The sequence below is a fragment of the Equus przewalskii genome, chromosome 17 (genome assembly GCF_037783145.1).
Source record: "Equus przewalskii isolate Varuska chromosome 17, EquPr2, whole genome shotgun sequence".
NCBI lineage: Eukaryota > Metazoa > Chordata > Mammalia > Perissodactyla > Equidae > Equus > Equus przewalskii.
The window spans coordinates 72086109-72112827 of NC_091847.1; the positions used below are offsets into that span (position 1 = coordinate 72086109).

The following is a 26719-nucleotide window of genomic DNA, read 5'->3' on the forward strand; positions in this document are numbered from 1 at the left end:
AAAAAAGGAAAACTGGTGGGCTCCTGGGTTGGTGTTGGGCCTGCCCCACCTGGTGAAGGGTCCTGCTCAAAGCAGCTCCACCACCGCCGGCTACATGTGAGCCCCCTTCCCACGTGTAATCTGGGGTGTGAGCATGACCTTGCTGCCCAATCACTCATAGGATTGTTATTAGGAACAAATGAGTTCATATATTGGAAAACTCTCTTTGACCATACAACCCTACACAAATAACAGATGTTTTCATTAAGAAATGTTTAACGATGCCAGTATGGAATATTTGACTCTTTTTTTTCAAACTTGAAAAACCTTGGCGATTACAAACACACACACATACCCACACACACATTCACTCACAAATTTTGGAAATACTTTAGGCAATTAGTTACTGGATACTAGGATTAGCTCCTGAGCGCTTATCATTGAACTCACATCCATTAAACGAGACCCAACATACAGCAGAGGATTTATAAAGGGCGATGGAAACACAGCTGGAAGATAAATCCTAGTAGGCAATTAGATGATGGCAATTTCCCAAACTTGTCTGACCATAAGGATCACTTGTGATGTTTGTGAAGCCAACATTCCCAGATCCTTTCCCCGCAGGTTCCGATTTATTGTATCTGGGGTAGAGGCCTGTGAATCCAGATTTTTCGTAAAAGCCCACTTAATCTTCGGAACTGGTGAACACCGGCCTAAGGTACAATCATTAGCCTCACCTGACCTCTCTTCTGTTCATTTCCTTGAGAATCCGAGTCCTCATATTCCTTATAAATTTCCTTCTCTCTTTTTTAACCTCCTGTTGCCTTATGGGTTTTGACAGTGTTTATTATTATTTGGGGGGACCAATATTGTCAGTCGGATATAGTATGAGGACTTGAGGCAGTACTATATGAAAAATGTTAAATAGCAGATAAATACTCCAATATGCCAGAAATTTGTCCACAGTGTTCCCCTCTGCCATAAAAGTTTCCAGCAAGTGGACAGATGTATCTCTTTTTTACTCAAAATGCCCTCTCGATTCAACCTCCTTGCCGAGGTGTGTGATTCAGAGAGAGTTTCTCAAATTGCCAACAATGGAGCAGCAGGAAAGAAGCCTTGAAGAACACAAGTGTTCTGCCAGTTCAGTCTCAGCTGGCTGTTCTGCCTAAGGACAAGGAGATCCTTCCACATGCTTGCTGACAGCCTGCCAACCAGGTCTCCAGGTTATCTGCCCTGTAGCAAGGACTGTGTTTCATAGAAAACACAGAGTCAGATACAAACTCAGGATTTCAACAAAAATATTGAAACTTGTTTATCCGTTTCATAATTCTCCATCTGCTGTGCTGGTGGCCAAACACTTGTGTGTACTTTTCTGCCTTTTTGAATCTTAAGAGAAAACAAATATGAAAGCCCAATAACCACAGGATGACAAGCAGAGGCAGAGTCTGACAAGACTTTGATGTTAAATCAACAGTAATCAATCAACAGTTGAGAAGTTAAGATTCTGAAGAACAAACATATCCCAGGAGTTAATGCACCACAGGTTAGTCACTTTAAGGGAACACAGCTAGGTAAGCAAACCTCTCATCACTCAGGAGTGTAAGGAATGTGTACAGATATTCTGTCACATTCGGTCCTCACACTTCTCAAGAAAGACAAGAGTTCCAAGCTACGGCTGGAATGTTCCCAAGGAGAGCCACCCTGATGAAGCTGCCAGACAAGGACGCCAGCACAGTCTTTCAGCAGGGAGTGGTGTGTAGGGCTTCCCAAACATGCCAGGCCCAGTCCCTGAGACTGTTTTAAAGGGTCTCACCAACACACAGAATTCCCAGTATGCACACTTGCCCAGCACCTCTAGGCCTGGCTCTGCCAGAAGCTGCTTTGGAGAGTATTGACAATGCACAGAATTCCCAGCACCCATTGGGAAGAAGCTGAACTATTATTATACGTGTGGAATACATATACCCACATGTACACACCTACATTTGCAAATGTACACACACATCTGTATTTACACTCATGTGTGTATGCACAGAGATACACGTTGATTCACAGACAAATCCCTCACACTGTCTGTGGAATAGAAAAGGGTCTGTTCTCCAGAGCCCAAAGCCTTGCTAGATGGACATCTCTAGCCCCAGCTGTGCTGTGTGGCTGACACGACATCATCTTCACACTGTGAATCCAAGCATCACGGGATTCCAAACCAGAGCATCACAGATTCACTCTTTGCTTGAAAAGAAGCTGCATTTGCATGGATGTAATTCTTGAACAAAATTACTGTGACTCTTGAGCAAGTAGTATTTTCTAAAAAAACATTACGGGTGTTTCCTTTTTTCTCCACGCTCCCAAATAAAACATGCCCAGAGAGCACTTTGGCATTCCCTTTTGTGGGGATTTTAACACAATCCTGCTGTTTTATTTTTCCCTAGATAAACACTTACCCTGAGAATAAATATTTGGAAAAAGACATATCCAAATATTATCTCTATTACATGATTTTAAGAAAGGGAGGACATTCTAATTAAATATTGTTGCTCATAGGTATCAGGTACTTGACTCTGTTGACCATTAATCTGGCAACCATGCTATCTTTTGCAGCTTTTGCCTTGAACTTGATAAGTCTTACCTGCGAAAGAGCAGAGTCCCAAGCCTTGGCAAGTACTGGTATTTCTTTTTGAAGTTTCACACACTTCGACACCAGCATATATAAAATAGGGTGCTTAGTGTGCAACGGGGTACAAAGTTAAATAAACACAAATTTATAACAAGGGTCAAAGTTGTGAAAAACAAATAGTGGCAGAAAAAAAGGAGAGAGAGAGATTCCAATGCCATGAAACCATTGGTTATCATTCCCTAAATAAATTTAAATTCTTAAGAAAGGTATGCTATAATTTCAGCTTCAATTACTAAAATTTTATTGACATGCTTAGCAACTGTAAACTGGAAATGATTGCCATGTGCATGGATATTGGCACAGTCCCTCACATAGATTCAGAAGGCAGAAGGACACTTCCTGGGCTACTTTACCAACGGCACAAGTGGGGTTCAATATTAGGATAGGACCTGTCTCTGTCTTTCAACATCATCAATACCAGCACCTTCCCATCTTTGCCAGGAGTGTTGACAGCTGCCTTCTGGAGGAGACTGTCTGCCAGGCTGATGACACTTGACCCCTCTAAGACAGATGTGCAGAGCAGAGGGGCCCCTTGAATTTGGCAGCCATTATACGTTATGTAGCTAACCTTGCTAACATTAGGAACTGAAAGCTTATCAGCAACAAGCCACTTTCTCTACCCATCCCCCTATCAGCCCATCCAACACAATATTTTTCTATTTTATTCTCAGTCTTTGAAAAGAAATTGGGAAAATATCTGATTTCCAAAAGTAAGACACTAAATCAAATATGTACTGAGACAGTATTCTCAAACTTTGAAGTAGAACGACAATTCCACTAGGGGGAGCAAGATGGTAATTTGTTACCTGGGAGATAAGAGTGAATGTTCAGGTTGCGTAATTAAAAGAAGGAAGCTGGAGGATCCACTTTATTCAAGACATAGAAGAACTCAGGCTTCTGAGAGAGTTCTTAGTAACAAGTAAACACATACCCTGTGTACATACCAAAACAAAAAAACCAAGAAGCCTTCCCTATTGATCCCCGAGGGTCCAGGTCTTTAGGAAATAAGAATAAAGCTATCTAAAACTCAGGTGTTAATGTATCATTTTCATCATTTGCAAAACCCAATTCAATTATTCCCTCAATTCTACTTTCAAAAAGTGCTACTAGGGGCACCAGACATGCCATTAGTTTAGGAGTAAAGTACCTCATGGGTCCTACAGTGAGAGCACAGCTAGTTGAGAGGACCCACCCCCTCCTCCAATGAGGCTGTGGGTCCCTCCTCCAAAATCCCCTAGTGAGACCACCAATGTGTTTTTTGTTAAAACCTTGTAGAGTGCACTTCACATTCCCTTTGTGGGAGCTGCATGTTCTTGACTGAAAAAACTGGCTTTGGAAGATAAGCAGAGTGATAGAGGCTGTCACTGAGCATCTGTAACTACAGCCAATGGTAAGTTCAAGAAGATGCTCCAGCATGTCATTCCAACTCCTGGGGTGTTGCTTGTCTTTTTTTGATTAGATTGAGTAATTAAAGACTCTAAATCTAAAGGAAAACATCTTGCATTCTAATCAGGAACGGGTGATGGGAATCAATCAATAGCCAAGAGCAAAAAATGATATTGCTAAACATCTGTCCATACTTGAGCATCCTGAGTATAGTACATCATTAATGCAAGATGGGAGCACGTTATTAGTAGCTTATAGCTGATGCAGCAATAATCTGGCCACATAAAACCATCAACTTATACGAACACACTGAAACACTTCATTAGGTAACAACCGGTTTTTGTATGAGGCAGTGCTTGGATTTTTACAAAAGGATAATAAAAATTTGTTCAAGTCACTAGACTTAATGGACAAAACTTGTTAGCTCTATTCATGTGGGTCCTGCTGTGTGATCTGCTGAAAGGATGCCATTAAGTGCTCCCTGAATACAGAGCACTCTTTACTTGGGGAGAAGTTCACTCCATCACAGAAACGTAATGATGATCATAAAATCAAAACCTGTTTCCCTTAAGAACTGTACAAAATATACTGAATCCTCATAAACTTTTTTTTTTAATACAGGACTACATATCTGAAAATGTCTCCTACAGCCTATGCTTCAGCGTTCAGTGTCTATAATATTTCCAATTATTATTAAAAACAAAAAAAGCATAAAATTCCAAGTATCAGTAATATCCTCTCTATATGTAGCTATTTCTTAACTCTATACTTAAACACTGTAAAAAAAAAAAAAGGACTATATTTAATCAGAAAACGGAAAAATTAATTTATTATCTAACCTTTTCTAGAATGAAGATAATACATGGGATTGACTATGAAATAGTTGTTCAAGGACCAACTCTCCAGTCTGGGGAACATTCACATCCTTTGCTGCGCCTTGCTTTCTTGAGCTCCTCCTTGGCTGCATCTCTGCTCTTTAATGCTACTCACTAGCGCCTTCACCAGAGGACAGCTACCCCAAGGGAAAATGAAACCCAGGCACGCCAACTTTGCTATTAGTCACTCACAATAGGTAAAAGGAAATGATGAAACAACAGTATTGGTTAAATTGAAATCTGGAGGCAATGTTCATTTTTACAGACCTGAGATCTCTCTCTCTTTTTCTTCCATAGTGGGGAGATTAATAGGGTATCAGACTGACCTGGGATTAAATCCTAGCCTTAGTTTCCTCATCTGTAAAATGGGGTTATCATGGCCATTTTACAAGATGTGTTTAAGAAATGACATAATATATGCAACGCCCTCTGTACAAGGCCGGATGCCTATGTATAATCTATAAAAATAGTGATTAGTGTTGATTTTGAGTTAACAAGCTCAAAAACTTTCACAGACAAGTGCATGTAAGTCCATCCATCCTACAAGAGGAAAAATAAGGGACTGAGGGAGATTTCCTAAAAAATTACAGAGCAAATAAGTCAAGTTAGGATTATCATCCATTCAACACCACCTACAAAGCCGAAGGGCCAATGACAGTGGGAGAAAAGCCTTCGCAGGCAGGGGAGCAAAACCAAACCAAGCCTGAGCTGGCCTCCGTCACACTGGCAACCTCAAATACGTCACGCAACCTCTCTGTACTCAGTGGTCTAATATAAAAAGTCAAAATAATAGCAACTCACCTGAATAATACATCATCTTTCTTTGATTCATCAAAGGGTGCACATATTCATGTCCTCTGGATGAGAATATGAAATCATAATTTTAATATTTAAGGTTATCACACATGTGTACAGTTATACTTTTCCTTTTTGATCTCCTGATGGTCATAAAGGAGATGAATTCCCTGTTTGGAGCTGTGAGGAGCGTCTAACGATTTGCCTGGTAGTGGCCAAGTTGAGACAAGAACTTAGTTTTCCTGATTCTCCCAGTTCAGTATTCTCTCTCGTGTGTCAGGTAATACAATACAATACAATACAAGATGATGAATATAGAATAAATATAATATATTATATATATTTTATACTAAGGAATTCAGCCTCAGTTTCAATGTACTTCCTATGGAGAAATATTATATACCTTATAACTCACTAAGGAAATATGTCACCATATATATCCTTTCCATGTTGATGTACATATTTACATCATATAGTCACTCTATATGTGTATATATTTCTAGGCATCGTTACTCTCAACAAAATAACTAACAATAAAACAATCTTGCCAAAAGATAGAAGACAAAGAGCTATAATCTTTCAAAGTAGGGGTGCTCAGTGTGAGTTCGAATTACCAAAAAGATGGAGAAGGTAGGTGTTAAGCTGGATTTTGAAGAATGACACTGGAATAAATCTTTCACGTTGGAGAAGAGTAGAGGAAAAGGCTGGAAAAGTAAATAACTAGGTCGGGGGAGCGCCATGCCAGCGGAAGGAGTCCTAACCCAATCTTGTGGGCAAATAGGAACTGGGGTCTTGAGCAAGAAAACGGCTGAGGGTTTTTGCAAACATTTAATCTGTCCACAGTGTGCGCTGAGCTTTGGAGGAGGAGAGAATGGAGCCAGCGAAGCCAGTTGGAAGACGATTACCGCAATCGATCCAAGGCATCACAGAAAGAACTCTCCCATCCTCCTTTATCTCAGGCTCCCCAGTTGCTACTTACAGGAACGGAGTGGAAACAACACACACAGTTTTCAGTTCTTTGATGTCTGCTCTATTCCTGGATGCAAGTTTGGCTCAGCGTCTTGGCCACTTTCCTTCACTCTTTATATATAGCCCAAATCTCCTGCCCCCAAGACACTAATGTTTCCAGGTGAAATCGAGGTTACTTCCTTTAGGTCCTGGAACGCTTCCATTCTTCCCCCCACAGAACCTCCACGGAAGTAAGTTCTGTTTTGTCAGACTTGTCACTTGATCACTGAATTTAAATCACAGCATTTCAAAAATAGGCCACATCCATAAAGAGCCAAAGCAAAGCAAAACAAGGCCAACGCGCTCTGCCAAATGCCATATTTTTACTGGGATCTGCTGCCAACTACCCACATCTTTTTTCGCTCTGTCTAGTTTCAAATGGCTTGAGATCAAATCTCAACTTTAGCTAAGTTAATTAAATGGTGCTCAGGAGTTAACTTTTAAAGAAAGTTAGTTTAAGCAAGAGCACAACGGATCCAAGAGGTTAGCTCATAGAGAATATTGAAATCAGTGTAATGCAAACAGGACAACAACATACTTCCACAACAGTGTCCTGTTTTGAAAAATTGTTATAGAAGTTTTATTTCCTATTTTAGTTTTGGTTACATTCTTTGTATAACTGCATCCTATAGCATATTGAATTCATGTGGTTTCAAATATGGAGGGTTATTTAATAATGCCAATCAATATAAGCCACTTTAGTGACCTTTGTGGGAAAAAAATTATACAGCTAGATGATTATCAGGGTAATAAGTGTATTCAGTGCAATTTCTTTGTTTAGATAAAGAAAGTGGTTCTAAGTCTTAGGATGCATTGTACAAACACAACTTTTTATTAATATCTCGTATGTACATCCCTTTTCATGATAAGGGCAACAATAAGATAGTATTCCTAAAGAAAAAATATGATAGAAAATGATCTATAACTACAGTAATATTTTCTTGTGGCCTAAAGTAATTATAATTTTTGAGAATTATTGGAAATTAGAAGCTAAATAATGCAATTCAAGCATCCTTCAAAAACAACAACAATCACATCAATGTGCAGAAATGAAAGGCATTGATGAGGAAGGTGGCAATTTCTTGCTATATTTGAGGGGGATGGAAGTACCAGGTATGAGATATATGGATTAACTCAATCACATAAAGTCATTCAAGGCTCAAACAAACTCCAAATTGGGTTTGTCTGAAATTTGTTAGAACCTGGATTCTTTCAAAAGGCACTTTTTGCCCAACCAAGTCTTTCCAATGCCCGGGAGAGTTTTCTTTTAAATCTCCTTCCTTTCTGCAGTTCACTTCCTTTGAATTCCATATGCATTCCTTGGAAAGGGAGACAGGAGTTAAGCTCTCCCCACCTCTCCACAGGGGGCCAGATGGGGGATGAAGGAGACGTGCAAAACTGAGTCACCGCCCTGGCCTGGGCTGTTCAAATCACTCCCAAATCTGAGGCAGGGGGTTGACCAGGACCTCTATTAGTCTCTGCCTGAGATGACTGGAGGGTCCCCTGCTGCCCACAAAAACAGGAAAGTCACGAGAAAGTCAAATCTATTAGGGATTCTCTCAGTGTAGTCTTCCAGGAAGCATCTTCTCACTTTCCCCACCCAATGTCATAGCAAGGGCATTCAGCAACAGAAGTCAACGGGAAATGATAAGGCAGCAGGAAGAGAGGAGTCCAAGAGGCTGAAAAACATTAGATAATACAAAATGGGAAATTTTGCTAAAAAGGATGGTCACATTATATTTCTTTGCAGAGACAGCAATCCAGTTCATATTTCCTTTATGTCTCTGCATAGCACCCTGCCAACAAGAAATGAAATCTATGTTTTTAAAAAATTAATCTGGTACATTTCAGATAAACATATTTGACCCAATCCAACAAAGATTGATTAAACAAAAGAAATTTACCAAGCGTAAGAAATTCAGGCACTGAGATGTTATAGTCAGTCTCTCCCTTGATGGAGTTACCAAGGTGTAAGAGGAATGACTATACACAACTTGAGTGTAAGGTAAATACCACAGGAGAAGTACAGGAAGAAGAATGAGAGAGCACATCTGGTTTCCTGAAAGACGCAGCCTTTGGCATGAATACTGAAGACTGGAGAGGATTTAAACAGGTAGAGATGGATGGAATGGGAAGGGAGTGGTCGTACCTCAGAAGAATGTGAGCAGAAGGTGGGAAGAATGAACATATACAGGGAACAATTTCATTTGGCTGGAGCATGAGAGAAGGGACAGGGCGAGAGGTAGAGAGGGGTCATATCATAGACGGCTTTGAGTGTCAGGCTAAGAAATCTGGGCTCTTCTATAGAACTGGGAAGCCACGCATGGTTCTCGAGCAGGGGAGTGATGATCACTCTGGAAATGGATTGTATGACGACCTGGAAGAAGACCCGAGTCGTACAAGTTCGGAGACTGCAACAACAGTCTGGGCGAGAGGGCTTGAGGATGGAGTGTCCCTGAGTTGTGAGGGAAGCACTCTTCATGGCCAAGATGTGGATCTAAAAGATAAGTGACCTCTCCCCACCTTTAATGCAGCAAGAGCTAGCCCACTCAGGCATGGCTGCCTACATGCGGAAAGCCTCTCACCAACTTCCTCCGTGAGATGCAGGGCTCTCTGGAGCAGAGCTGGCCCCACCATCAGCAGAGGAAGTTCTGCAGTGTTCACTTTCTTTGCTTTTCCACTTGTGCAAGGCCCTGCAGCTGATTACTCTGCTCTGTTCAGCTCTGGGACAGGAAGTTACTCGGGCTCCGAAGTCAGTTAGCATCCTGCATCTGTTCAATCTGCTGCTCTCTCTCCACTCCACCACAGAAACCAGAGCCTCAAGGCTTTCGGGGTGGGCGCTACCTTCACAGTGTAAGTTTTGGTCAGAAGAAAACTTAACTTCACATCATCTTATCTTCATGTCATGAGCTGAGAAACGGACAAACAAAAAAAACCTAATCCAAGTATAATGCTATCTTTATTTCCTAATTCTACAATTTAGTCAAAAGAGAAAACTCATTTTTTTCCAATCATGCAAAGTTTGAAAAGCAGAAAGAAGAATTATGGGAAAGGGACTTTCTGAAGCTTGAAAAGCTCCACACATTTTCTCTTTCTCTTTGATTTGCTGTTTTGTGTGTGTGTGTAAGGAAGACTGGCCCTGAGCTAAGATCTGTTGCCAATCTTCCACTTTTTGCTTGAAGAAGACTGTCGCTGAGCCAACATCTGTGCCAATCCTCCTCTATTTTCTGTGGGACTCCACCACAGCACAGCTTGACGAGCAGTGCCAGATCTGTGCCTGGGATCCTGACCTACCAACCCCGGGCTGCTGAAGCGGAACGCGTGACTCCAACCACTAAGCCACCAGGCCAGCCCCATTTGCTGGTTTTTAATCTTTATAGTTTCCCTGTTGCAATGATACAAAGACAAGGCAAAGAAGAAACTTAATAACCTTTCCCACCTCTAATGTTAACACCTCAGTGTGTATCCTTCACATCTTTTCCTATGTTTCTGCTGATATGTAGAAATACAGATCCAGAAGTGAGAGGTTACACTGTTATCACAAAAGTGAAATTTTACTATTTCCCTTTTTGCTATTTGCAAGAATAATATATTGAGGGCATTCCCCTCAGGGCACTAGATGTAGGAGTAACTCATTTCTTTGAATAGCTATATAATACTCCATAATATGGGTATATCACAATATGTTCAACTATTCCACTTTGGTTGGGCACTCAGGTTGTTTCTAGTTTGTGCCACAACAAACAAGCCTCTATCGGCATCTGTCCTGGCTGGTGCATTTCACAGAAAAGTGCTACCAGAGCTGAAGGCATTTTTGGAGCGCATACTATATGCTATTTTTATGGAATATACAAAAGAAATGTGTGACATAGTCCCTTCCTCAGAGACTGCCAAATATAGCTGGGGAAATAAGCCTAACCCACACAAAACAATTAAACTGTGTAAGACAGGACTGAACCGTGTTCTACAGACTTCACGCAAATGCATGCCAAGTTTTCCTTCAGCACCATGACAGGCAGACCAGAGACAGAGCTCGGAGGTCCTTTAAGTCCTAACACTCCAGGGGCCTTCTCTGGTTCAGAAAAAGGGGAAACAAGAAGGGCTAAGAAGTCAGTGGTGTGTGTGGAAGAGGCAGGACTTGAACGGAGAGGCCTGAGAATGGTTTAGATGGATGGAGGGGAAAAAATTATATTTTGGAGTGACAAATGAGCCCAGGCACAGCACTGACTTTAGACTCAGGAGAGTGACAATAAGCAGTCCCTTCCCCAAATCACCACATTTCCGAAGAGTCCCTCTCATACTCCTCCACCCCCACCCAGTCTCTGCTTAAAGGCATAAAAGAAGCCCAAGTTTAGCTGACGCAGAGGATTACACTAACCCTGATTTAAAATGCACTACTTCCAGCCAGCATACTCCCCAAGTCTCTTCCCTCCTATCCTTCCCAAGCCCGACCTCAGCCCCTGCCAACACACACACACACACACACACACACACACACACACCACCTTGTTCTGTGCTCTTTAAACAATAGCATTCATTTACATGGTTCCTGTCCATCTGGAAAATAAAATGAATAAAATGGAGGAAAGTAATAATGAAGTTTAAGTGATCGTAACTTAACCAAAACACTGGGCTCTTTTGGGAATCAAAAACTCTGTTAAAAACGTTAGTATTGATAAACGAGCCCCAGCAGTACTGGTGTTTCACTGTGCGTTGCAATGCTGTGTGTGAGACTGACCAAGCCCACTGAAGTATAAAACATATTTAATAACAAGTTTTAAACTGTCATATTGGTAAACAAGATTTGAGGGCTCCGTGTACCTGCCAGAGGTATATTCTGCCTTGATACTGAAAATATGTCACTCTGTGAGAAAGTCCTGAAGAGGAATTCGGCATGAGCAAATTAACGTGCCTCTTATCTCAAAGACTTGAGATCTAAAAATTGGATCTGATTTTTAACTGAGGTGGCACCACAGGGAAGTCTAAGATTCTCTTCTTTTCCACCACCCTTCCCAGTCTAAAATTAGCTTTCAACATATATTTTAAACTTAGGAAAACAAATTTACTCCCAGCTTGTTAACTTGAACGCCAAGTTAAGACATAATCTTGACAGTCGCATTGCAGAAAATAGGGCTTTTAATAAGGAGAGGGAATTACTGAGTTTAAATGAAACCTAATTTGCTGTCTGTTTCTGTTTAGCAATAGGAAGAAAAAAATCCCTTGACCTCCGCTGCACCAGCCCAAACATGGAGGGCCTGAGGCCTGAGCCTGGGTGGCAGGGAGGGAGCCCGTGTTCTGATGTCTCCTGTGGCCCAGCTGACGAGAACAGGTGGCTCCCTTCTTGGAGGTTCCACGCCCCCTTCTCCTCACCCGCCCTCTCCCTGCCATTGGCTCTAAGTGGTGTGGAGGCCCCGTTACTGTCTTTGGAGGTTAACTGTAGATTTGGGAATCCATGCTACACACCTAACATCAAAAAACCCTTAGCAATTGTTACCCACTCAACGCGCAACGTTCCACTGGTTTAAAATGTGCACTGCGGTCATTATTCTTTCAAGATCATGGTCCTATTGTCCCGACGAAGGGGGACTTTGGGCTGCCCTTCCTCCTCCCGGGGACAGAACTTGGCTTGGCCAAAGGCAGGAACCCCAGGGTCTCGTGTGACAGAAACGGCCTGCCGGGACATGTCGAGGCCTGCTCTCAATTTCAGAGTGCTCTGAGTGCATTTGGCATGTGTGGCGACACTTCGCCTCTTGAATCAAGACCAATCAAAAGTGTTGAAACAAGGCCACTGAGAGAAGTGGAAAGAAATTATCTGAGGACCCAGGAGACCCTGGCCTGTTCTAGACGGGGTCAGTAGGTATCTTAAAACCAGAGCGAGTCACAAAGCTAACAGAAACCTCTGCTTCCTCACCAGAAAAGATGGGTTCAGAACAATCAACTCCTCAAGAACAAGAAGGGGAAGATTAGATTTTATGAGGAAAAAGCCCACGGAGGGGTCCAAGTAAGCCCACCATGGGAGAACAGCAGGGCCACCAAGCACGCTGCCCGTGGCAGTGGAAGCAGCAGGACCAACCTGCTCAGAACTGGTCAGAGAGCTGGGACGATCAATATGTGCAGTTCTGGATTGCCCCCTTTTAATTTTTGGAAGACCTACATGGGTGCAGAAGAAATTTGGCTAATGGTTCATAGCTGGGTTACATATCAGAATCTCCTGGGAAATTGGGTCCCACTCCAATGAGCCTTATGCTGAGTCTGGGTCAGACATGCTAAGACAGAGATGGAAATCCCAGCACACGTGCTTAAAGAGGATTTCCAGGCAACTTCTATGTGCTCCTCAAACATGCAGTACTGAATCTGATCCTTCACATCAAGACCTTAGAAACATTATACCTTTGACCTCATAATCCCACATCAAGGAAGCTATCCTATAGAAATAACTAGACATGCAGACAATTTTTGTATAGAGATGTTCATAACAACAATATTCATGACCCCAAAAATTAGAAAGGAACCAATGTCAAAGCTGGGGAAATTATTAAATAAATTACAATACATAAATCTAAAGAATATATACAACCGGCCAACAGGTACATGAAAAGATGCTCAACGTTATCAGTCATTATAGAAATGCAAATCAAAACCACAATGAGATACCACTTCAGACAGCCCAGGATGGCTAAAACAAAACAAAACAAAAAATATGTGTTGGTGAGAATGTGGAGAAATTGGAACATTGCTGATGGGAATATAAAATGGTGTAGCCAATGTGGAAAACAGTTTGGCAGCTCCTCAATACATTAAACATAGAATTACCATATGAGCTAGAAATTCCACTCCTAGTTATATACTCAGAAGCACTGAAAGTGGGTGTTCAAACAAAAACTTGTACATGAATGTTCATAGAAGCACTATTCCAATAGCCAAAGGTGGAAACAAGCCAAATATCCATCAACTGATGAACAGATAAACAAAATGTGGTCTAACCACACAATGGAATATTATTCAGCCATAAAAAGGAATGACTATAGTGATAGATGCTACAACATGAATGAACCTTGAAAACATGATGCTAAGTGAAAGAAGCCACAAAACTCACAAAAAGGCCACATGTTGTATGATTCCATTTACACGAAGTACCCATATTAAGCAAATTCATAGAGACATTAAACACACTAGTAGTTGCCAGGGAGCGAGAGGAGGACAGAACAGGAAGTGATAGCCTAATGGATAACGGGTTTCCTTTTGGGATGATGAAAACATACTGGAAGTAGATTATAGCGATGGGTGCACAACATTTTAAATGTACTAACTGCCACTGAACTGTACACTTTAAAATGGTTAAGGGGCCGGCCTAGTGGCGCAGCAGTTAAGTTCACATGTTCCACTTCCGCAGCCCGAGGTTCGCTGGTTCGGATCCCAGGTGCGGACATGGCACAGCTTGGCAAGCCATGCTGTGGCAGGCGTCCCACATATAAAGTAGAGGAAGATGGGCATGGATGTGAGCTCAGGGCCAGTCTTCATCAGCAAAAAGAGAAGGATTGGCAGCAGATGTTAGCTCAGAGCTAAGCTTTCTAAAAAAATTAATAAATAAAAAATAATAAAATGGTTAAAATGGTAAATTTCATGTTATATATACTTTACCAGAATAAAAAAAGTTACAATACATAAAACAATACATAAAATGTACAATATATAAAATGTACATGTACAATACATACAATACATGAAAAGTCCAATATGCAAAAGTTTATAATACATAAAACAATACAATACATAAAATGCATTAAAAAGTTACATAAATACATAAACCAGAATACTTTAGTTATTAAAATTGATCTTTTGAGAGAGTTTAATGAGATGGAGAAAAAGCAGTCTACAAAACTTACAGTGTGACCCCAGCTTCATAATATATAAACGTGTACAGAAAAACAAATACTGGAAGGAAATTTATAAAAATGCTAAACAGGGCTATCGACAGATACATTTTCTGTCATATTTTTCTGTAATTTCCCCAATTTTCCATAACAGTTTTTATTGTCAAATATCGTTAAATACTATTTTTGTAATCATAAAAATAAACAACTTTTTAAAACGATGGGACCACTTGACACTTCGGAGCTCAGATAGGAAAAGACAAGAATAACGAAAGGTCTAAAAAACACGTGACGTGACCATTTAAGTGGTGGGGTAGACAATGTTATAGTGTGGCTGAATCAACAATCTGGAAATCTGTGCAACAATTTGAAGAATTTATGTCCTGTCCAAAGCTGGAATTATGAATCCAGATCTTTTGGGTCTTCAAGACATGCTGGAGCTTCAGACTTTTCAGTGAAATGCCCGATTTTTAAACGTTGGCAACTTACTCCATATTTTTCAAACCCCACAGGCCAAACAAAACACATGTGTGGACCGGATGTAGCCCACAGGCGCCAGTTAGCAAACTCTAGTTTATAGGAACAGGAATGTTTAGCCTGGAAAAGAAAACCTCTGAAGGAACGCAATAGTAACTTCCAATATCTAAAGAATGGCTACATGGAAGATCATGTGGACTTAAACCTCATGTCTCTAGAAGACAGAACCCCAGCCAAAGCCCGGGCATTGTCAGGAAGCAGAACTGGGCCCAGTGGAGAAGGGAGGCTTTCTAACTATTAGAGCAGCTGTCCAGCAATAAATAGGAGACTTCAAATGTAGCGAGCTGCCCATCCCCGAGGTGTTCCAGCAAAGGTCATATAAGCAAGATTCCCGCTTTGGTCAGAAATTGGACTAGGTCAAAGGCTCCCATTTGTGGCAGAGCATCAGAAACCTGGAAAAAAATAGATTCCAGGACCCCATGCTACAACCACGGGGTGAGGCCCAGGAATGTGTATTTCTTAAAATGTGGCTCACCTGCCCAGCAGGTGATTTAAACCACTGCACTGAACCTCTGACTTGGAGGCAGAATTCTACTGCTCTAGTCCATGGTTTTACCAAACTGGCAGGGTAAGCAAGGAGAGACGGAAGAAAGGAAGAACAAGGTACTGGAGCTCACTATGGAGCAGGGCCTGTGCTAAATGCTTTCCTTATGTCATCTCATGTGTGAGGTCAGAAGTGATGCCTTCCATCCCATTTCCTAGAGAGAGAAGCTAAGGCTTGGGGAGTTTGAGTACGGCCCAAGGTTACCGCCAGGCGCTGAGAAGATCGTTCTGGCTCCAAATCACACGCTAGTCCAACTACATCACAACGCCCTCTTCTCACCCTTTCACCAGACATTTCTCAAGTGCCCTTGATGAGCCAGGCAGTGCACTAGGTGGAGGGGATTCAGCCATGATTGATTAAGACAGTCTCCAGCCTCAAGAAGCTTAGGAATCTAGTGGGAAGCAGAAAGGTAGGCGATTACATCACAGTAAGAAGTCGTGGGTCCCACAGGAAGGTCACCCCACCCAGCCTTGCATCAGGGAAGGCTTCTGGGAGGAGACAATATCAAAGCCCGGGCCCTATGGGGACAAGGGAAAAGGGACTCTAGCCCGAGGATGCAACATCTACAGAGTCCCAGAGGCCAGAGGGAACCTGGCATGTGTGGGGAAATGTGACCAGCTCAGGGGGGCTGAAGCACGGTGTGCAAGGAGAGAAGGAGAGGAGTGACAAGATGTGGGGCTGGCAACGTGGGCAGGGCAGAGCCCCAAACACTCATGTGCCATGCTAAGACTTTGTTATTTATCCTCAAAGAAACAGGAAGCAGTTGAGGCTCAACACAAGGGAGTGATGTATTCAGAATCTCATTTTACAAAGATCAGACTGGCTGTGGGTGCAGAAATTGACAGCAGGCCAGGACCGACTGGAGGCAGGGGGACCATACAGAAGGCTGTGGCAGTAATTTCAGCTCACAGAGGATGGTCATCCACACAGTGATGTGGCAGGGCAGATGCTGAGACACAGACCCATGATCTTCCTTCCTCCCTCCCTCCTTCCCTCCTTCAATAAACAATATTACAGAGCCCTGACTATGTGCTGGCCACTCTGCCAGGCCTAGACATAAAGACAGGCAAAAACAAGCACAGTTTTTGCTGTCATGGAGTTCGCCCTCTGCTAGGCAATAGATGTTTGTGGAAGTATTTTCAAAAGTATTAAATAATATGCAAAAAGATTGCTGGTTGGTTATGTCATCAATAATAATACAGTAGGTAAAGAACATTAGGGGGCTGGCTCCTCTCTCCTCCATCATTAATTCTGAAAATCATTAAGCATAAAAGCCCCATTAGGTAAACCTGAAAGTTATCTCCTAATAAGGCCAGTACTCTTCAGAGTTATATTCCTAATATTCACATACGAGAATGCAAATCAGACTGCCTGCTCTTGGTATATTTCATTCATGGAAACTAAGAAGGATGTGCCTACATTGTAATTCATTATTCCTTGAACAGAATGATTGACTAAAAAAAAAAATGGGGATGAGATATTAAATTAATAAATTAGAAGAATTATTAAAAACTTCCTAAATGTGGCCTCACACTAAATTAAATGAAAACTCCTCTTGCTGTGTTTTGGGACAGTTGCTAGCGGCTTTGGGAACAGGTTCGGATTCACCCAAAAAGTGGCCACGGAACAAGCAACCAGAGAACCTCCCCTCGGAGGGGAGGCGGCAGGTGTCGGAAGGGTCTTCGCTGCAGCGTTGAAGAGGCCTGGGGCCGGGCGGGGCCGGGGGGGGGGGGGGCGCCTCGTGCTCTGATCTGATCGCAGAAGTCTGCACTATTCCATTTCCTGAGTAACTCCATTCAGTCTCAGCCGCAGGTCACAGGTGAGGCTGCGACGCGCGACGCCCCTCCCCGAGCCCTTGTTGTTTAAGTCACAGCCACGACATTCTTTTCATTCCTTTCCTTGATCCCAGTAAAGTGATTCCCAGTTAAGAGTCCCCCCCCATTCAACAGCTGTGCCTGTGGCTGGCACATTAAGCGGCTTCTCTTTTAGAGGTGATCTTTGTGACCTCTCAGATGATGTCTCTGATCTTTTATCATTCCGGCATCTCAATGGCCAGCAAAAGAAAAAGTACGTTAGCAAATGAACTTGTTCTCTCCCCTTTCCGTTCTTCACTTGAAACACGCCTCATACAACACCAGCTCACGTAATTACCACTGATCTCAGGTCACTGAGAAAGGCCCTCTTCTAGTTTCTTCTTTTGCCATGCTGATCTTTCACGGTGTTGTATGTACACTTTTCTCTGGTGCACCAGCAAAGGGGAGCACATCCCACAGGCTGGTAGTACTGAGTCAAAATCTGCTTTCCCAAAAATGTTAGAGAAAGAAAGAAATCATGTCCTATACGGTTGAATAATCCTAACCTTTACATTTGGCAAATCAGAGAAAAACAGAAACGAGGAAGAGGTATACATTCCCTGGGTACTAACGAGCCAGCCTCCAAACAGAGTCGGCTTATAATAAGTGTAGCAGATTCCTAAAGTAAAATGTTCAAGTCGCCCTTTTATAAATTGTACAGAAAGGAAAGAAGAGGAGATGCCAAATGGTGATGGGGGCTTTGGTTGCTTTTATCGGGTTATAGTTTTACAGGAATCTTGGACAGTACTGATGAGCTTTAAAAAATGGCTTTCCTCAGACTTTCTAAACATATGCTTTACTCTGGATGCTCAGAGAGATGCTCAATTTTCATTTAAGTATTTTAGATATTTTCTCTCTATGTAACTGCACAGAAGACCCTCAAAACCAAGGTGTGACCTAAACCTGCCCAGAGGTGTCCTCGTGGAGAACACTTGGTGCCAATAACAACCCACACGCATGCCAACGGGGCCAGAACCAAATGGAGGTCAGCGAGAGAGCTAGCCGGCTTCGCCTCAGTTGTTGGGAAAACTTGTCAGACTATCCACTCCTCCTCTCCCCAACCCCAGGGAAGAACGGAAGATAAACAAAACTGGAGGAAAGAGCTGTTAGCCCCCCCCACTTTCAACATCCAAAGACTAGTTCAGTGTCCCACTGGGAGAGGTGAGTGGGCAAAGTTAAGCCCGCTGGCCACACACCGGGTGTCTCTTTTTCAAGAAGAGCTTTCACTTTAATGCTTTCAAATGGGTTCTAATGGTAACCTTGGAGAAGAATAACCCAAAACCCCGCGGAAGTGACCCATTTTCTCCAGGCTGTTTGTCTGCCTTTCTCAGAACATAGTGTGATTCATCCATTAGGCTATCTGAAAAGTAGGCACTTAGAATAAAGGCAAAGCGGACACAACAGCCCATACCATTAGAGGCAGCTCTTTGCTCTGCTTTGTGCTGCTCAAGCGACTCATGAATGCAATTCATTTCTTGCCTACGGTTCACATGCTCACGACTCTTCAGAGATGAAAAGGCAAGATGTTCTGAGTAGTTTCTTCGAATGGACTCAATTCTGATGCTGTTTATGGATCTCTGGATCCAACAACCTGACTTCATAACAACTCTTAATTATTCATGTGAATAGACACCAAGAATAGGATAAATATGAAATCTACAGAAAACAAGTTTTAGTTGATGTCATGCTTCAGCCCTACTAAATCATTTACCAGAGTAAACCTAGCTTGAAAATACCTTCTTTGATTCCCCAACTGCTCTCAAGTGGGAGAGCAAATGAGGAGAAAAATGATGAAATGACTAGTGGCTGGAGAGCTGGAGAAAGGCATGACAAATATGACAAAGAGCTGCCACTTCCCTTCCTGTGCCTCTAGCAGACATCACTAATCAAGCATGACACTCTTTTCCATCTCACATAGACACAACATCAGAAGCTTTCTCAACACTCAAGTATGTCAGGCAACAGCTAACAATCAAGAACAGTTGGCCTATTTGCTGCTCTAGTTTAAGAGAAACCGACATGATCCATCAGTTATTTACAAACATAAAAAGTTGATCGGTCTTTTATTTAACTATTTTATTCTATTTTCCTCCAAGAACTGGAATAGTTGATGGAAATGGCCATGAAAAGCTAGAAAGGGTTAAATGCTAAAACAGTTGCTTCTGATTTCTGTAGGACAGACAGACAAGCACGCTGCCTTGGCACAAGGCACACGTTGCCTCAGAATCGGGAGAGCAAAGAATCTGGGCAAGAGTTTAGCTAAGAGGGAGGGCAAACATGGCCACGGCTAGAAGATAAGGGCTGTGGGGAGAGAGGGCACTGTGGGGCCTCACTTGGGGACATGGGCAAAGCACGAAACTGCTCAGAAACCCACTCCTTCTACTGAAAAGACTTCTCTGAGTCACAGAAATTCCTTTGAGTTAAAGTTTCCCCTTCAGGCTGAAATCACCTCTGAGCGAGTTAGATTATCTCAGTCACATCTTAAGGAGAATTCGTTTATTTAGGCGGGGTTTTTCCTTGATTCCTAAATACAGATCAGCAGCAAGGGGAGGATAAGTTTTTTCAACAGAGACAAGGAAAGAAAATAAATCTGATTTGGAGCCTCCTAAGAAGGGCCACCCTGGCCCTTGGATCCATCACTGGGCTTGAGGATGTAGAGCAGCCGTGAGGAGCATTTACTGAGCTGCAACTGTATGCTACGCACTTTCATACATCATGTAGCTTCCACCTCACCACTAACATGAGTTATTACTAATGTCATCCTTTTACAGATGAGGAAGATGAGGCTCAGGAATGACATAAAGCTAGCAAGGGACTGAGGCTGGATCCAGATCCAGATCTGTCTACACTGACTTGACACTGAGGTGGCTCCTTTGGGAAGACATCAAAGACACACTTGGCACACTCAGAAATTTTCCTTAAGGCTGATGCCTATCTTAACCCCATCGCCTTCTTCCAGAGATTAGGAAGGAAGCAAATTCTCCTCTTGCAAGACAAGCCTTAGGGGAGAAGGATCGCCCCATCTGTTGGAACATCTTGTCTGGGCAAGATTAGGGGGCCAGGAGCCATGGACTGGAATGGCATGTGTCGGCTTCCTTCGGCTCAGATGTCATTCCTCCCTCGTGGAGAGATGCAGCTTCAAAGGAGGTCAGAAACAGAAGCTGAGCATGGCCTCAGTGCCACACAGAGGAGAGGGGAAGGCTGCAGGGACAAATGTCCTCCTGTAGCCTTTGATGAAGCCAGAGCATCTAGAGCAGAATCTGCTCCAGCGAGTGTTGTAGCTTATGAGCTAATCCTGTCCTGTTCCATCAGCGGGTTACCTGGGGACAACAGACACGCCCTCACAGTAGACCCCACTGCGCACCTGTATGCCAAGAGAGGGTAACAGGCCAGCCAGACCCCGGGCCCCTTCTCCAAGCACATGCCTCCCATTCTGGTGCCACGCAGGGGAGCAGCGGAGGAGGGTAACCCACACACATGGCGCGTTTCCTACATTTCTCAGACGACTGGCCAAGGAGCCAGGATTCCACCAGGCATTCTGAAACCCTTCCTCCCAAGCACTTGTAACAGAAGACAGGAGGAAATGTATTCCTCTGGGCATCTGCCTCAAAAATAATTCTTTAAATTATTAAAATTAAATTAAATTAATTAACAAATTAAATTATTAAAATAAAATTCCTGTAAATTTTTCAGTCTATGCCTTAAGTTATTCATGTTTGTTTCAATTTAAAAATAATGTTTTTAGTTGACTGACGAAAAAAATTGTCTGGAAAAATAAATCATGTTAATCCAGGGAATTATGCAGACCCTGGCCCACCTTGAGGCATCCATCTTGAGGGCACAAGAATCTTGGACCAAGTCAGGGCCATACAGTCCTGTTGCCCCACCCCGCCATAAGAGTCTCCTTCTTTTACCAACTTTAGAGGTTGCATATGTTCATTAAGAAAGGCAGGAGGTTAACCCACAGCTCAGATAAAAGGAACAGTGAGAGAGAGCAAGCAAAGATGACACAGCACAAGGAAGCACCATGGAAGGTCAATAGGTCAAGACCAAGAGAGCCAAAAGGACATACACACACTGGGGACCCAATCACCTTGCCCTCTTCTCCAGGTTTGCAACCAACACTAACAATGACGGATTAGTAATCAAAAGTAAATTCTCATGCATAGGAATTTCCTTTGTTGAGTCTGTTTCTCTCTCACTTATACAGACACACACACATCCCACCACCGCACTTTGGGGGAAGGAGAGGAGATATTACAGGCATGCAGATCCTGAGAAGGAGGAACTCGAGCAGGAAGGTGCTGGTGCTGGTGGATACAGAAGACGCCACAGATCAGGCAGTACCAGAACCAAGTGTTTAAAACCAGGGAGATGGTGAGCCAGTGAGAGCATGCTGGCATCTCATAGGAAGGTCAGCTGGCCGCTGAGGCTGGTTATTATAAGCCAGTAGGTATGTGAGCTTAGGTAATTGATAGTTCTCAAAAAAACCATTTTCATCATACAGTCTCAAATCAAGAACCCAAAATAAGCATTTTCTGCACCAAATATTTGAGATACTATAGACTTAATGGCTATCTAGTGAGACCATTGTTGCCTAGGCAAAGGCAAATTCTTGGGGACATACCAAGACCCTAAGTTCCAGAAGCGCAGGGATTAGGTCCACCATGGTCACCACCATGTCCCTAACTCCTGGCACATAGTAGGCCCTCAGTAAATCTCTGCTCATTAAATGTAGGGGAAGGAAGGTTATAGTATCATTATAAGTTGGTTTCAAAATAACACACTTGTTCACCCTGCCTCTTCCACTCTGCTTTTATGTCATGTATTAACCAATAAGGTCACTGTAGGGCCTCCCAGAAGAACTTCTGCATGGGTAAAAATACTGTATCACAGCAACTGCTGTGGCATCAGATCGACACATGCTTTCTCTCAAAAGAATTCAGTAACACCCACCACGAGGGAGGGAGGGGAGACACACCAGCCATCCCACTCGATGACCTCATGCCCCAGGATAGAGAGAAAAGGGAAGGAAGCAGGATTCCCCAGCTCCCTCAATCGGTCTCATTCCAGCGAACTTCTCACAATGTGAACATCTCACAGTGTGGCCATCTCACAGAGCTGAGTGGGATTCTAGTGTTTAAAGAAACATATTTTTCATACAAGTTGGCCCCTACACACAAGCCAACTGCTTATCTGGTGCTCAAAGAAACAGCAATCTGTTCCAACTCTGCAGGCAAAACTGGCTGTGTGGGCCTCACTGAGAGAGAGTGCGTAGGCCTCCAAGGTGGAGCCTTCCAAAGAGATTCTCCAGGGTAATTCTGACTCTACATGACTTCTGCCTCGTATACAGACTTACAAATCCAGCCACTCCATAAGCTGTACCCTCCACACTAGCACATCACCCAAAACAAGATTAGGTCGACTAAGGAGTACCTTCCAAAGGAGAGGATTGTGCATCTGCTTACACAAGCGGTCTATAAAAGAAGTGTCTATAATATAGACAGTATTATTTTTGGCATGATTCCGATTCAGTGTATCTTCTTCCAACCAACTTTCTGGTTTTTCTAAGATGAACCAAAATAAGATCTGCTTGGTAATTATTCCACAGAAAGCCTGCTTAGAATTTTTCTGCATTTCTTCTCATTGATTTCAACACATGTTATTTCAAGACCTCTATTAAATATATTAAACATGTTTAACCTTAGCTAAAATAAATCTAGCTAATTAAATGATATAAAGAAGAGCTCATTAGCAGAGCACTGGTAAATATTTCTCTCTTCCAGCTAAGCAGGGCTTATTATAACACTTGAGCACTTCTCATGCAGTCTTATCACGCCACAATTATCAGCCTTATGCACTAGCCCTAAGCATAAAACTGCTATTGAGCAAATAATGGAATTGGACCTGTACATTGCTAAGCTCTAGGCAACTGAGTCATCCAATCTTTAAACGGCCAATTTAAACCAACTGCAAGTTTTCATAAACAAGACAATTCTAACACTTTTAATGATCTGTTTTATTAGATTTTTTGAGTAAACAAGCTTAGAACTCTTTCGTTCCTTCTTAGAAAAATACATATCTCAACCACAGCCACTTTAAGAGATTGCATGGTTGTAGCTTTGGAAGTATAGAATCTTTCCTAAGACATATTTTACATTTGTTTAATGCCGTGTGAATTTTAGGATCACTTTAAGGCAATCAAGTCACTTCAAGGGACAAAGAATTAAATAATAAGATGGAGGCTGCAGCTGAAGGGGGGCATTTAAATGAGCTGTACCCATCTTCACAATCTTTATCCCTGTAATTCTTGTGGGAAATTGACCTAAAGAAACAATCTGGGATGAGCACAAAGATTTATATTCAAGATGTTTATTGGGGTGTTGTTCATTACAGAAAATAATTGAAATCTTCTTAGCAATCTTAAGGATGTAATGAGATAAAATATGGCACATCCAAATGGTAAAGTATTACACAACTATTAAAAATGACATTTCAAAGAAGTTTTAAAGACTTGGAGAAATATTTGCTAGATAATATTAAGTGGGAAAAAAAGTAAACAAAACCACATCCAAGGCTTGGCACACAGTGGATGTGCAAAAAGAATTTTGTCGCATTAAGTAATACACAATGAGATAGCAAGTCTATATTTTAAGTACATATACACATACGTAAATAAATACAAAGAGAAGAGTTAGAGGAAAAATACCAACAAGTCAAGAATATTTATCTCTTAGTGATTAGATTACAGGTGAGTCATTTTCTCCTTTTTTTCTTTTTCTCATGTGTATATTCCAAATTTCCAGTTAATGTCCATCACTGATATAGTTGGAAGAGAAAAGAAACATGATAAAAACTAAATGTGAAAACAGAAGTCTGAATGAAATTGTACGTTAAATGGGATTTTTAAAGAGTAGCTAGAACACACAAGCTGACGTTACCAACAGCTACGGCAGAAGCAAAGCCTCGGACCAGAGGCCACAGGTGCTTCTTCCTGGACGGATGCTCGGAGCTGGGCCAAACCAGAATTCAAGGACTAGGAGAGCCAATAGCTGTATTCAAAAAGCAAGTTTATACTTCATGTTTAGTTTTATATCAGAATTTTCTAGCTTGGGATGATAGATTAAATCTAAGCAAAATGTGCTAGTCTATTTTCCTCTGTTTACTGAAAAACATTAAGAAGTAAATAGCCAGCCCCAATTTTTCAACTGAAGCTTTTTCTTGCTTTTTGCAGAGAAAAGGCTATTTTGTGCGGCATTGGCTGGGCTACAGAAGTCCAAGGATTTGGCAGCATGAGGCTCTTTCGGTGCAGAGGATTAGCCTGTACCAATACCTCAGTTTAACACTCGAAACGGGAAAGTGTGAGGCAATGAATCCACAGCGGCCAACTTAACCTTACATCCCTACAACCAGGGATTAGAGCAAATCTCCGCAGATAATTTCTGATGGCCTCAAATGGCTTCAATAAACTGAAATAAATATTTCCATGTATTGCTAATGAGGAAGAAATGCACTATTGGTTATCCAAGTATCTGAAAAAAAATCTGATACTTTAAAAGACATATATTAAGCCCTGTCACTAAGCAGCCATTTAATTAAAGGAAATGTTTCACACACATCCTGCTGGCACAGGGGCACGGAGTTTTAGAAGTCAACCAGCAACGAGGACTTTGGACCTAATTACACGGCAACAGAGAGATCCTAAAAGCCACGACCTATTGAAGATACAAGCCTCAATCTTTTGTGTCAGGATTTATGATGCTGTTTCCTTCCCAGTTTGTATTCAAATTCACAAGCTTGATTAACAGCAGCATCTGCCCGGTTCCCTCCCAAGCAGCTGGACTGTAGAGGAAAGAACCCAAAAAGTCACCCAGACCCAAAATCGCCCAGGGGTTTGCTCTGCCCCTTGCCGGCTCTGAAACTTCGCCCCTTGGTGCCTGTCTCCTCATCTATAAAACTGAGAGGACATCACCTACCTCTTCTGGCTGCAAATCATGTGAAGGAACAGAGTACAAAATCGTCATTCAAAATATAGAGTGTTTGGTATGGTTTTCAAAAATTATTGTCCTAATGTGGAAGTAATTTACAAGAATGGTGCTTCTATTCAAAGGAGGAAATGAGTTGACGTCTCACCCTAAAAGTCTCTCCTTTAGGGAGAACAGCAATATTTCCCCCATGCTTCATTGTGTCAGTGATCCCACAAGTTCTTTGGAGTACCTACTGTGAACTAATCAATGCGCTCCAAGGGATCAATGTCGCTGCAGGGGAAATCTGTGACTTCTTAGTCCATCCGACCTCCCTCCGTTTTAGGAACTGTCCTCCTACATCCTTGTGATTCAAATGAAACTGTTCATTTAAACACGTCCCTCGGCTTTCCTCACCACCAGGGCGGGCACATGACCCAGGCTGACCAGTCAGAGTTCTTTTTTAGGAATTGATTTGGATCCTGGGAGGAGACCTCTCTCCAAGATACCCAGTGAAGATGCACCGCACCATCTTCCTCTTCCCCTTCTATACCTGGGTGGGAACAGACCTTCCATCCTGCACCAACATCAGCCCACACATAACGACCTTTTCTGGCCTTTTTCCAGCAGAAAAATATTTCCGTCTCACTAGCATCAACTTATAGGAAGGAGGACCTAACCACCCTGAAAAAGCAGGAAACCTAAGGCAGCCAGTGGCTGGCTTGTAAGCAGGCATATTAATAGAAAAACAACCAAAATCACTCCTTTGGCAAAACAGAAAACAAAAAAAGGGACTCAACTACCATCACAAACAAAAGGCAGAGCTGGCTGATCTGTAAAAGCTCCCAAAGAAGATCGTGTGCCCATAAGAGGAGCAAGAAGACGAAGGAGTTTTGACTATTTTTCTCATCACCATTTGCCAAGTGAGCCTGGTTTTACTGATGAATAGAGATCATTTCATTTACTTTCCACTTTTTTCATGGCCCAATGATCTTCCACATTACTAGGTTATCTAAATAATCACAACTACCTCCTGCTTCCTGACTGATTCATGTGTTTTTTCAGTCAGTCAAAACCCATAAAGACACAAAGAGAGATGGAGGGTGTCAGATATGATGTAAACACCACCAGGACTTCATGCAAAGGCTCTCAAAACATCCAGAGATTCAGATTCATCTAAGGTTGGAGAGCTCCCCAAACGCACTTCCATGGGGAACACGTTAGTGT

General features: G+C 42.3%; 1 protein-coding gene across 15 annotated transcripts in view; it reads right to left on the bottom strand.

The window, feature by feature from the left end:
- The window catches only part of ANKRD44 (ankyrin repeat domain 44), a 348643-nt gene that overhangs the window by 204873 nt on the left and 117051 nt on the right, over window positions 1-26719 (bottom strand). For 2 of the 15 annotated variants that reach the window (XM_070580476.1, XM_070580474.1), the window contains exon 1: window positions 5719-5769. The exons of the other annotated variants lie outside the window; for them this stretch is intronic. The gene's annotated coding sequence lies outside the window, so the exon portion shown is untranslated. Of the gene's footprint in view, window positions 1-5718; window positions 5770-26719 lie in introns of those variants that run through there. 15 annotated transcript variants of the gene reach the window in all.